We start from the raw sequence: 13,206 nt of genomic DNA, 5'->3' as shown, positions 1-13,206 counted from the left end.
CAGTGCTATTTTGGAATAGTTCATTAGTAATAGTTACTGTACATATTATGCTGTTAAGATTTTCCATAGAGTTAAGTTATTCCAAGTTCTTCTTTCTTTTGTTGCATTTTAACTGTAGTGTTTCAATAAATCGTGTTTTGCTTAATGACGAGTAGTTTGACCAATCAAATTGTATCTGGAAAACAGCACCTGTCCTTTACCTTTAAAATAGGAAAAAGTTAGGGTCTAGGCTACCTTCTAAATATAATTTGAGGGATCTGGTTTGGTCCATAACATTACTGACAATGTGTGAGACATGATGGGCTGAAATGAGAGCTGCATTGAGCTTTTCTGGAACGTTTTCCCACCCCAGTGCCCAGCATGTCTTTTCGCTGTATCTTACCAAATTCCCCCCATTAACTATTTACCCTGTTCCTCTGACATGCCTGTCATCTGATCCAAGTCCTATCTTACCACACACGGCTTCCAGAACAGCTTACCACTCAGCAGATATCACCAAAGGATGGGTATCCCATGCCCCAGTGCCATTTTGAAAGGCCGCTGTATGACCAGACAAGCATTGGTAACCATGTGTTGTCCTTCCCCATCGATGTAATGGCACACAGCCAGCATGGCTGACACTCACTCACACATACAACCCCATTCTCTCCACCTAATCACTGTTTAACCACCAGGTCAGAAGTCACACAACACCAGGTTATAATCCAACAGATTAATTTGAAATCACAAGCTTTCGGAATGCTGCCCCTTCGCCAGATGAAGTCATATGACCACCAGGCCACAGACTCTCCCATAGCCAGTGTTACTCTGTTCCCAGTGCCTGTTGCAGACCCACAGCTTGTCATTGTCCAGTAGGGGACCATCACATACAGGCAAGCAATTGGACAATGCCAAATGTGAGCTTTTACTTACAGACAGCAAAAGTGAACACAAATATGTAGAGATTTCAGTTCACCCCACAATGCAAACCGAGTGCTGACGTCATGAATAATGATTATTTTATATCCCATGATGGTCTGTTACATGCAGTTCTTCCATCCCCTGGAACTGGGAGTCAATCAGGTCCTATCTGGTTTGTAGTGCCCAATATCAGGAACAAAGAGGCCTCCATCCTCCCCAGACTCCTCATCTTCCTCCACGGAAGGTTGTGCCCATTCTCTCAGACCGTCAACATCCATCACATCACATCATTTCCAACTGCGCAGAGTACGGCACGTCACAATGACATGGCACATCACGATGACATGGCACGCTCCGTCCAGATGATACTGGACAACTTCTGCCAGCCCAAAGCTGTGGGCGGGGGAACTGCAGCCCCAGTGTCTGCTCCACTATGGCCTTGGTCAACGTGTGGGCAGCCAATTTGGTGAAGGTGCTGTGCTGGCTGTGTGACCAATACACAGCAACAAGGGCGTGCCCACTGCAGTTCACATCCCAAAGCCACATCAATCATTTAGGTTTTCATTGCATTCATTAGACTCCATCGTCATAGTTACAGGACATGTGATGACGTGAGATGCCCTGAACCCATAGTTCCCTTGGCCATTTGCCTCATTCTAATTCATGACTGATAACTCTGCATCATTGAGATGCCAATGCTAGATTTGCATGCACCAATGTACAAATAGGTGGGCAGACAAATGGGCAGGATGACACAAAAAGCCTGTGGAGGATGTAGATGGGTTAAGCAAGTGGGCAAAATCGTGGCTGATGGAATAGAATGTGGGAAAATGTGAAGTTATTCATTTTGGTCGGAAGGTTGGAGACGCTGAATACTATTTAATTGGAGAAAGACTGCAGAAAGCTACAGCACAGAGGGATTGGGGAGGGGGTCCTCATGCAAGAATCACAAACAGCTGGCATCCAAGTTCTACAGGTAATAGGGCCAGCAAATGGAATGTTGGCGCTTATTTCAAAGGGAAATGGATTATAAATGTAGGGGCGTTTTGCGAAAACTATACAAGGCACCAGTCAGTCCACAGCTGGAATACTGTGAACAGTTTTCATTCCCTTACCTGAGGAAGGATATTCTGGCCTTGGAGGAAGTCCAGAAAAAAAGGTTGATTGGACTGATCTAGGAATGGAGGGATTGATCTGAGGAGAGGTTGAGTAGGTTGGGCCTGTGTTCATTGGAATTTAAAAGAATGAGAGGCGACCTGATTAAAACGTAGGGGAGATGTGAAGGGGTTGTTTCTCCTTGTGGGAGAGGACATAATCTAAGAGTAAAGAATCACACATTTAAGACAGAGATAAGAGGAATTTCGTCTGTCAGAGGGTAGTGAATCTGTGGAATTCTTTACCACAGAGGTTTGTCAAGGCTGGGTTGTTACGTATATGTAAGGCCAAGACAGATTGCTAATCAGAAAAGGAATGAAGAGTCATGGGGAAAAGGCAGGAAAATGGAGTTGAGGATTAATCGGATCAATCATGATCCCATGGAAAGGCACAGCAGACTTGATGGGCTGAATGGCCTACTTCTGTTCCTAGCTCTTTTGGCCTTTGGGCAATGGAATAGTGCAAATTCCTTCTGATCAGCAGTTCAATCCTAAGCATGTCCACTCTGCACGTATTGCGAATAGGTGAAGACATAGAGTCATACAGCTCTGAAACAGACCCTTCGGTCCAACGAGTCCATGCCAGACATAATCCCACCTGCCTGCTCCTGGCTGATACCCTTCCAAATAACATGTATCAGGAGTTGGCAAATATGCAATTATCCCTTCATTGTCCTAGTGTTCAGCAGACATAGAATCATAGAATCCCTACAGTGTGGAAGGAGGCCATTCAGCCTATCGAGTCCGCACTGACCCTCCAAAGAGCATCCCATCCAGGCCCATTCCCCCACTCTATCCCTGTAACCCTGCATTCCCCATGGCTAACCCACTAGCCTGCACATCACTGTACACTAAGGATAATTTAACCCAGCCAATCCGCCTAACCTGCACATCTTTGGACTGTGGGAGGAAACCAGAGCACTTGGAGGAAACCCATGCAGACATGAGGAGAATATACAAACTCCACACAGACAGTCACCAGAGGGTGGCATCGAACCCGGGTCCCTGGCATTGCGAGGCAGCAGTGCTAACCACTCAGCCACTGAGCCACCGTGCCGCCTGGCGAATCATGGAATTTTGCCGAACAAACAGACACTGCGTTCGTCTCCAGAACATTGACAGTTTCAGTTTCCAGTCGAATCTGGAAAATGACAGGTGATGGCATTGAATGTAGCTTGTGGCTCTAACAGGTCTCTTGGTGGCCCTTTCACCTCACCCAGAGCATCCACATCTCCTTTTAGACCCCACTACCCTGACAGTTTATATCCACCCACCTCCCCCCGTGTGAGATCCACCACCTCAGACCTTTGCGTCCAATTGTCTTCACTGCTCCCTAAACCACCCTGATCCTCCGCACTTCCCTTTGGGGAGGCCACAGTGGTAGTAACTTCCAATAACACCCCACCTCGTAACCTAACATGCTGTTCTGCCTATTCTCCCCAAATGAATCAAGTTTCCCCACTGTCACTGTCATTACCACACCTCCACAAATGCCTGTTTCCCATCACCCCCTTCATTCTTGATAACCACACCCTATTGCGGTAGTGATTCCCCTCATTATGTCTCCTTTAGCACCCCACTGGCACACTCCTCAATGATATATACATGGACGGACAGGACTTAACATGGACAAGAGGTGCACTAGGGTGGTGTCTGTAGATTGTGCCCTGAGATGCTGTTTGGTGCTAAGCAGCACAAAGGCTCCCTTGGCTTCCGTGGTGAAAATCATCAATGTCTAGCTTGTTTGAGGCATTTGGTAAGATTGGAAGCTGAATAGTAATGAGGTGAATTGTGCAGTTAACAAAGCATTTAACAAGTGATAAGCTCTCCCTTAATTGGCAACTTGCTGTTGCCTGACATTTAGCAAGCTGTAAACGCCCCCTCACCTTTAATTGGCAACCTGCTGTTGCTCGGTGAGAAACTGGCCACGCCACCAGGCAGAGATAGTAGGAACTGCAGATGCTGGAGAATCCGAGACAACAAGGTGTAGGGCTGGATGAACACAGCAGGCCAAGCAGCATCATAGGAGCAGGAAGGCTGACGTTTCGGGCCTAGACCCTTCATCAGAAATGGGGGACGGGAAGGGGGTTCTGAAATAAATAGGGAGAGAGGGGGAGGCGGATAGAACATGGATAGAGGAGAAGATAGATGGAGAGGAAACAGACAGGTCAAAGAGGCGGGGATGGAGCCAGTAAAGGTGAGTGTAGGTGGGGGGTTAGGGAGGAGATAGGTCAGTCCAGGGAGGACAGACAGGTCAAGGGGGCAGGATGAGGTTAGTAAGTAGGAGATGGGGGTGGGGCTTGAGGTGGGAGGAGGGGATAGGTGGGAGGAAGAACAGGTTAGGGAGGCAAGGATGAGCTGGGCTGGTTTTGGGATGCGGTAGGGGGAGGGGAGAGTTTGAAGCTTGTGAAATCCACATTGATACCATCGGGCTGCAGGGTTCCCAAGCGGAATATGAGTTGCTGTTCCTGCAACCTTCGGGTGGCATCGTTGCGGCACTACAGGAGGCCCAGGATGGACATGTCGTCTGAGGAATGGGAGGGGGTGTTGAAATGGTTCGCGTCTGGGAGGTGCAGTTGTTTATTGCGAACCGAGCATAGGTGTTCTGCAAAGCGGTCCCCGAGCCTCCACTTGGTTTCCCCAATGTGGAGGAGGCCACAACGGGTACAGCAGATGCAGTATACCACAATGGCAGATGTGCAGGTGAACATCTGCTTGATGTGGAAAGTCTTCTTGGGGCCTGGGATGGGGGTGAGGGAGGAGGTATGGGGGCAGGTGTAGCACTTCCTGCGGTTGCAGGGAAAAGTGCCGGGTGTGGTGGGGCTGGAGGGGAGTGTGGAGCAGACAAGGGAGTCACGGAGAGAGTGGTCCCTCCGGAAAGCAGATAAGGGTGGTGAGGGAAAAATGTCTTTGGTGGTGGGGTCGGATTGCAGATGGCAGAAGTGTCGGAGGATGATGCGTTGGATTCGGAGGTTGGTGGGGTGGTACGTGAGGACGAGGGGGATTCTTTTTTGGTTCTTATTGTGGGGACGAGGTGTGAGGGATGAGTGGCGGGAATTGCGGGAGACACAGTGGAGGGCGTTCTCGACCACTGAGGGAGGGAATTTGTGGTCCTTGAAAAACAGGGACATCTGAGATGTACGGGAGTGGAATGCCTCATCCTGGGAGCAGATGCGGCGGAGGCGAAGGAATTGGGAATAGGGGATGGCACTTTTGCAGGAAGGTGGGTTGGAGGAGGTGTATTCTAGGTAGCTGTGGGAGTTGTTGGGCTTGAAATGGATATCGGTTTCTAGGTGGTTACCCGAGATGGAGACAGAGAGGTCCAGGAAGGAGAGAGAGGTATTAGAGATGGTCCAGGTGAACTTAAGGTTGGGGTGGAAGGTGTTGGTGAAGTGGATGAACTGTTCGAGCTCCTCGTGGGAGCACGAGGCGGCGCTGATACAGTCATCAATGTAACAGAGGAAGAGGTGGGGTTTAGGGCCGGTGTAGGTACGGAAGAGGGATTGTTCCACGTACAAAGAGGCAGGCATAGCTTGGGCCCATGCGGGTACCCATGGCCACCCCCTTTGTCTGTCGGAAGTGGAAGGAATTGAAAGAGAAGTTGTTGAGGGTGAGGACGAGTTCGGCTAAGCGGATGAGGGTGTCAGTGGAGGGGGACTGGTCAGGCCTGCGGGACCGGAAGAAGCGGAGGGCCTTTAGGCCATCTGTATGGGGAATGCAGGTGTATAGGGACTGGACGTCCATGGTAAAGATGAGGTGTTGGGGACCAGGGAATTGGAAGTTTTGGAGGAGGTGGAGGGCGTGGGTGGTGTCACGGACGTAGGTAGGGAGTTCCTGGACCAAGGGGGAGAAAATGGAGTCCAGATAGTTGGAGATAAGTTCGGTGGGGCAGGAGCAAGCGGAGACAATGGGTCGACCAGGGCATTCAGGTTTGTGGATTTTGGGAAGGAGGTAGAAGTGGGTGGTGCGGGGTTGGGGAACGATGAGGTTGGAGGCCATGGGTGGGAGGTCACCTGAGGTGATGAGGTTGTGGATGGTTTGGGAGATGATGGTTTGGTGCTCGGGGATGGGGTCAAGATCAAGGGGCCGGTGGATGCATTAAAGATGCAGTGATTGGTTCCCAATGTCAAAATAGGCTTCGCGGGAATTCTGCAGCGATTCTGCAATAAATCTCACCATTGTCAATGTCTTTCAGGCCCCTAGAGGATCCTGCACCACATTACCGTCTCTGGATATGTCTTTCCCAATAACAGGACAGATTGATCATTAGTGGGGCACAGTGGTATAGAGGCTAGTATCTCATCACCGAATCACCCTTTATTTACATGCGCATAGTACTTAACACAGGTCTAGCTTCCTCAGTGCCAACTCTCAGAGTGAACAGAACCTCCAACACTCCTGATTATATCTGTCAGCCAGGGCTCCCTGATTGGATCAGGTTAACAACCCCAATCAGGGAACTCATATTCTATGAGGTCCACCTGGCTGACCTTGTTATAATCCCTATAATATAGAAAGTCCTTATAAAAAACAGATGTGCATCTGTGTCCTGAGGAAGGGTCACTGGACCTGAAACATTAACTCTGTTTTCTCCTTCACAGATGCTGCCAGACCTGCTGAGCTTTTCCAGCAACTTTGTTTTTGTTTCAGATGTGCATCAGAGTCAACTTTGGAATTCATTGCTTAAAATTGATGTTCCAAAAACCATTGGCATTAATAGATCAATGAATGTGACTGTTCAGAGGCTGAAATATTGGTGATCATCTCAATATGCATGGAAGTGTTTTATAAAGACCTTTTGGGAAAAAGAATCACAGCATTAATTCACTGCTAGCAGAAGGCAGTAAATATGAAGCCATTGTAGCTGAACTACAACATGCACAACTACTAGGTACAGCAGAGAGTATGGACACAGTAGTCAGGGCCCAAAAAGCAAGCAAGCAAGTTGTGAACGCTATTGCATGCACCACAAAGCTGTCCTGTATTTCAAAATCAGTGCATGTCATGCAGTTGAAAAGGGACCTGGGCCAAACCATGCAAGAAATCTGGCTCTAAAATCCCAGGCAGGGGTTATAACTTTGTACAACTAAACCAAAGACAGACACAATGGCATTGCAACAGCAGCAAGGAATGCTCCAGGGATCTGTGTATGTGTTAGCCAATAAACAAAGTTCATAAAAAGTGATAGACAAGTCAAGACCCAGAGGAGTCAACTTTCAACCAGAGGACAAACAATTTTTCCGCAATGTGAATGTAACACATTGTGTGGATAAAGTCAACCTTTGGCCATAACCAACATCTTTTGTCCAAAGAAAACTGGAAAAATGGAATTCAACATTAAGAGTGATATTGGAGCTAGTGCAAATACCCCTCCAGCAGGAATTCTGAAATATATGTGCTGAGATTGTTGAGACTCATTGGTACAATTGACAACTGCTGAACTAACTGCATGCAATGGGTCTCCAATCTTTTGTTCTGGCTCACTACCAAAGCAAAGCAGTCATGGCAATTTAGCAGGAAGCTAAAAATATTTTACCTAGTAGGACAGCAGAGGACCAGCAGTAACAGGTCTAGCATCATGTACAGCCCTCAACATTGTGACTATCCACTAAAGTAGATATGGTGGCAGCAGAGTCCAAAAGTACTGGCAATAAATCAGTCCAAGATTTACTGCAATTACATCTGGACAGGATGGGAAGATTTGAAGGCAATGCCATATTTCACCTCAGAGTAGATGCAATTCCATCAAACAGCCCTCCCAGATACTGCAGCTGAATGAGATTCCAACACAGGGGAGAGTTGAATCCCAAGTTGACAGGAGCTAAATTCTTCTCCAGGCTAGAAGCCAAACATAGATATTGGTCAGTACACCTGGATACTGAATCTTGGAATTAACCTCCTGTACATCATTTGGAATAAGATAGACAACTTTTCAGTTGATCAAGATCTGTACCTGCACCATTTGGGCAGAATTATAAAAATTTTGCCGGATGCATAAGCATTGTTGATGTAATTGTGCTAATGGACAAAACCAAAGAAAACTATGATTGGAACCTTCGCTCACTGATTATGAGAGCTGCTAAAGAAAGATGTGCCATATGCATGGCAGAAGGACCATTAACATATGACTCTCTCAAACAGGTGTTATCAGCAGAAAACTGCACTCTGCAATACTATGACCCAAGAAAGACGTCAATTCTGGAAGTTGAAACAATAACAGGAATTGCTGGAGAAACTCAGCAGGTATGGCAGCATCTGTGGAGAGAAAGCAGCATCAATGTTTCAGGTCTAGTGAAACTTTCATCAGAACAAAAACTAAGTTGCTGGAAAAGCTCAGCAGGTCTGGCAGCATCTGTGAAGGAAAAAACAGAGTTAACATTTTGGGTCTGGTGACCCTTCCTCAGAACTAGTGATAGCTAGGAAAAGGTGGTATATATGTTGAAGGCAGAGGAGCGGGTAAAGGAATGAGTGGTGTGGAGATGGAGCCCAGAGGGTGAGAAAGACAGGCAAACGAAGGGATGGATAATGGTAAGCCAGGGAAGGAGAAAACCTGATTGTGGGGTCTATGAATAGGTGAAAATGGGCTGGCTGCGCTGAAAGCAGCCCCTATGATGATAAGGCCCTGGGCTGGGGATGGGTAAAGGATATGGAAGAAGGTGTTTAGGCCCTAAAATTATTGAACTTGGTATTGAGTCCTGAAGGCTACAGGGTTCCGAAGTCGAAAATGAGATGCCATGTAATTATTGTACAATATTCAGCACATTCATGACTCATCAGATAGTAATGAACTATTCTCCTCAAAAGTTTATATGACATTATCATAGTGGTGGTGCTTAAGGCACTCCTTGTTGTTAACCCTTTTTGACCTTTATGCTCTGAGGCAATACAGGGAAGTGCATATCTGTAGAGGTTTCCCTGTTAACTTTTCCACTTCAGTGCAAGGAACACTGATTACCAATAAAATTCAAACCTTATTTCTAAAATGAATTAAATTCTTCTGGCTAGGCCACTAGATTCCACCTTCTATAAATTTATCTGACTGTCTCTCTCCATATCCTCATTGTCCAGGAGTTACTAATCTTTGTTTTTGACACTATGGAGCAGTTTGAGGAGGCAGGACTCAAGAGTATCACAATTAGTATGGGGACTGAGCCCATGCTGTTTGTTATGATTCTGTACCACATGGTAGGCATCTAACCAACACTTCACCCAAACCTCAGCTTAACCTAAGCTCTGTAGCTCCTATCCCAAATCATATTTGCCTGACGCAAGAGTAGCTTTCCGAAATCAAGACAGCAAAGAACTAAACAAATCATTGTCAATTATATTGCAGTTAGAACACAACAAGCAATAATCAAATCAAACTCTATGCATTAAGCACCATAATGAAGACAAGCAGCCTTTATAATGTGTTGACAGTTTAAACAAAATGTGGAGATGTTTCTGAAACTGCATCTGTCCTTTCTGGTGAATGAAGCTATCGGTTCAGTGTGCAGAGGTTTAATGATTTGTTAGTCCAGCTGGAAACCAATCTTCACAACTTTTCAGTCAAGCGCCTAAAGGTATTGAGTCTCATTTGGTTAACCTTGGTTCAGTAACTTCACTCTTCCACTAAGTAGTGGAATCAATTTCTGCTTCTGAAATTTCAGCACAAAATCTCGTCTGACACACAACTGTATTGTGTAAGTGTTCTCAAAGCCATTTTTAAAAACAGTTTGTACAACTATAAAGTGCATCATAGCTTAATCATATAATTTATTATTGAATTTTAAATAGCCTCCAGAACCATTCAGAGTAATGTAGACATGCCTGAATCTAGTAACGGGGGTGTCTTCATGTCACGCAGAGGTTTGAAGGCAGAAAAAAAAACACTTTCTTTTCTTTCAAAACCATGGCCTCTCTTTATATCATTTTCTTTTTCAACCTCCCAATTGCCAAACAGAGTTCTGTGAGTCTTATCACAGCACATTGTTAAGCCCACCTCTTCTAACCTGACCCTAGCAGACTCCTAACCCGAGCTAAACACTTCACCATTCCGTCTTGCCCGACTCAACATGCTACCCAACCCCAATGCTCATTAACCCTTGACCCACCTGGCACCCTACCCCATGCTTGCACACTAACCATTTCACAGGAACAGCCAAGCTGACTGGCTATGTTGCCAGACATTTAAACAATGAAACACGGCACACTGACTGCTGTAAAAGGGCAGATGGGTTTCCACACTGATACACTTCCCTGCTGGTTACACAACCCCTTAGACTGCTCCTTGCTGTTTTATAGAAGGGCAGAGGCAGGCAATATAGAGGAGAATAGCCTAAGAATGCCGATTGGGATCTTATTGCCCACCCTGATTGGACAAAACAACAAAAACAAAGACACACTTACGTTTTGCTGCTCTTTCAGGTGGATATAAAATATTTCATTTGAGAAGGTATTACTCCAGTGTTCCATTGGCAAAAAAAATTCGTTTGCTAAAATAAATAACACAAATGTCCTGGTCATTATCGCACTGATGTTTATGGGAGCTTCCTGTGCATAATTTTACTGCTATGCTTAAACACTTTGCTGGAACAAAAGTCAGAGGTTGACCACCAGTTATTTGTAATGGACACAAATGCAGGCTGTACAAAGCAAGATTCCAGTGGGGCAGGTTGTACCCAAGCAAAAGAACCCAGAAGGCAGAAGTCCGGTTGATCCACTACTCTGACAATCACGTCTTAAGGAACCTTTGCAGGAAGTAAACCCTGAGAATATGGTCAGGATTTGATCACACTGCAAGACACTGATGCCCAAGCAGTCTGTGTAAAGTGCAACATTGGATGCAAATTATACTGCTGGCTGCACCACCCACTGTGTCCATTTAGAGTGTTGTTCAGTACCGGGCTGTGGTAGGAGTGGCAATGTGAGGAGTTGGTACCAGAGTTCTGTTGATCTTAGATCAAGTTGAGAGCCAGTTTAGGATTACATCTTTGTTATGGAAGAGTTATAATGTTGTTGTAATTCCGCTGATTTATTACTAAATAAGTCAATTCCGAGTGTGAAATACGAACGAATGAGCAGGAGAGGCCACTCTGCTCTTCAAACCTGCTCCCGTGTTCACAAGACCATAAGACATAAGACATGGTAGCAAAAATTACGCCATTCAATCATGGCTGATAAGTTCCTCAACCCTATTCTCCTGCTTTCTCCCCGTAACCCTTGATCCCCTTGATAATCACAAATCTATCTATCTCAGTCTTAAATGTATTCAATGACCTGGCCTCCACAGCCTTCTGTGGCAGTGAATTCCATACATTCACCACTCTTTGGCTGAAGACGTTTCTCCTTATCTCCGTTCTAAAAGGTCTTCCCTTTACTCCAAGGCTGTGCCCTCGGGTCCGAGTCTCTCTTACCAATGGAAGCATCTTCCCAACATCCACTTTGTCCAGGCCATTCAGTATTCTGTAAATTTCAATTAGATAACCCCCTCATCCTTCCAAACTCCAAAGAGTATGGTCCCAGCATCCTCAAACGTTCCTCATATGTTAAGCTTTCCATTCCTGGTACCATTCTTGTGAACCTCCTCTGAACCAGCTCCAGGGCCAGTACATCCTTCCTGAGATATGGGGCCCAAAACTGCACACAATACTCTAAATGTGGCCTGACCAGAGCCTTATTAAGCCTCAGTAGTACATCCTTGCTTTTATATTCAAGTCCTCTCAAAATAAATGCCAACACTGCATTTGCCTTCCTGACTACTGACTCAACCTGTTCAGTAGAATCATGGCTGAAGTGATTTGAACCTCAACTCTAGATTCTTGCCTACCACCCAATAATCTTTCATCTCCTTGGTAACCAAGAATCACTTCCATAAAAATATTTAACAATTCTGCTTCCATTACGGTTTGAGGTAGGGAATTCCCCTGAGAGAAACAATATTTCCTCATCTCTATTTTAAATGGATGCTCCGTTATTTTTAAACCATGACCGCTAATTCTATGTCCTCCCACAAGATGAAATAACCTCTCAACAAGTCAACTTCCCTGAGAATCTTAAGTATTTCAATTAAATCACCTCTGACTCTTCTAAACTCCAGAGGATACAAGCTAGCCTGTCTAGTCTTCTCTGAACTGCTTCAGATGCATTAATATCCTTTTGCAAGTACATTGACCACTACTGTATTCATACTCCAGATACAGTCTCACCAATGCTCAGTATTACTGAAGCATAACCTCCCTACTCTTGCATTCACATCTCCTTGCAATAAACCGTAATATTCTGTTAGCTTTCCTCATTACTTGCTGCACCTTCATTTTAACCATCTACGATTAATGCTCTATGACATTCAGATCTCCGTGCATCTTACAGTTCTGCGATATCTTATCATTTAGATAATATGCTTTTTTAAAATTCTTTCCACCTAAATGGACAACTTCACAAACCCATGTTGTATTCCATTTACTGGATCTTAACCCACTCACTTAGCCTATCTATATTCCTTTGTAGGCTCCTTACAACTTCTGCACAACTTACTTTCCCACTGATCCTACTGTCGTCAGCAAATTTAGCTACTGTACCTTCGATGCCTTTATCTAAACCATTTATATAAACAGTTGAGGGCCCCAGCATCACTCCTGTGGCACACCACTCAGGATATCCTGACAACCTGAAAAAGACCCATTTATTCCTACTCTCTACCTCCTGTTAGCCAGCCAGTCTTCTATCCATGTCAATATGTTACCCACATATCATGATACTGAAATTGCATGATCAGCCATGATCATACTAAATGTTGGTGAAGGCTTGAAGGTCTGAATGGCCCACTCCTGCACCTATTTTCTATGTTTCTATATGCTTTGCTTTCTTCAGCGATCTCTGCGGCGCCTTATAGAAGCTTTCTGGAAATCTAAATACTATACATCCACTTGTTCCTCTTTATCTGCAATAGTAGTCACTTCTTCAAAGAACTCCAATAAATTAGTTGAACATGATTTCCCTCTGATAAGACCACGTTGGCTCTGCCTGATTACCTTGAACTTATCCAAGTGCCTGTTATAACATCTTTAATAATATTGAATAATGGTTTCTTATATTTTCCCTATATAACAGATGTTAATCTAACTGGCTTGTACTTTACTGCTTTCTGCATCTGTCACCCTTTGAAGAAAGG

The sequence above is a fragment of the Rhincodon typus genome, chromosome 3 (genome assembly GCF_021869965.1).
Source record: "Rhincodon typus isolate 14 chromosome 3, sRhiTyp1.1, whole genome shotgun sequence".
In the NCBI taxonomy this organism is placed as follows: domain Eukaryota; kingdom Metazoa; phylum Chordata; class Chondrichthyes; order Orectolobiformes; family Rhincodontidae; genus Rhincodon; species Rhincodon typus.
The sequence above is the reverse complement of the archived record's forward strand: the minus strand, read 5'-3'. Positions refer to the sequence as shown.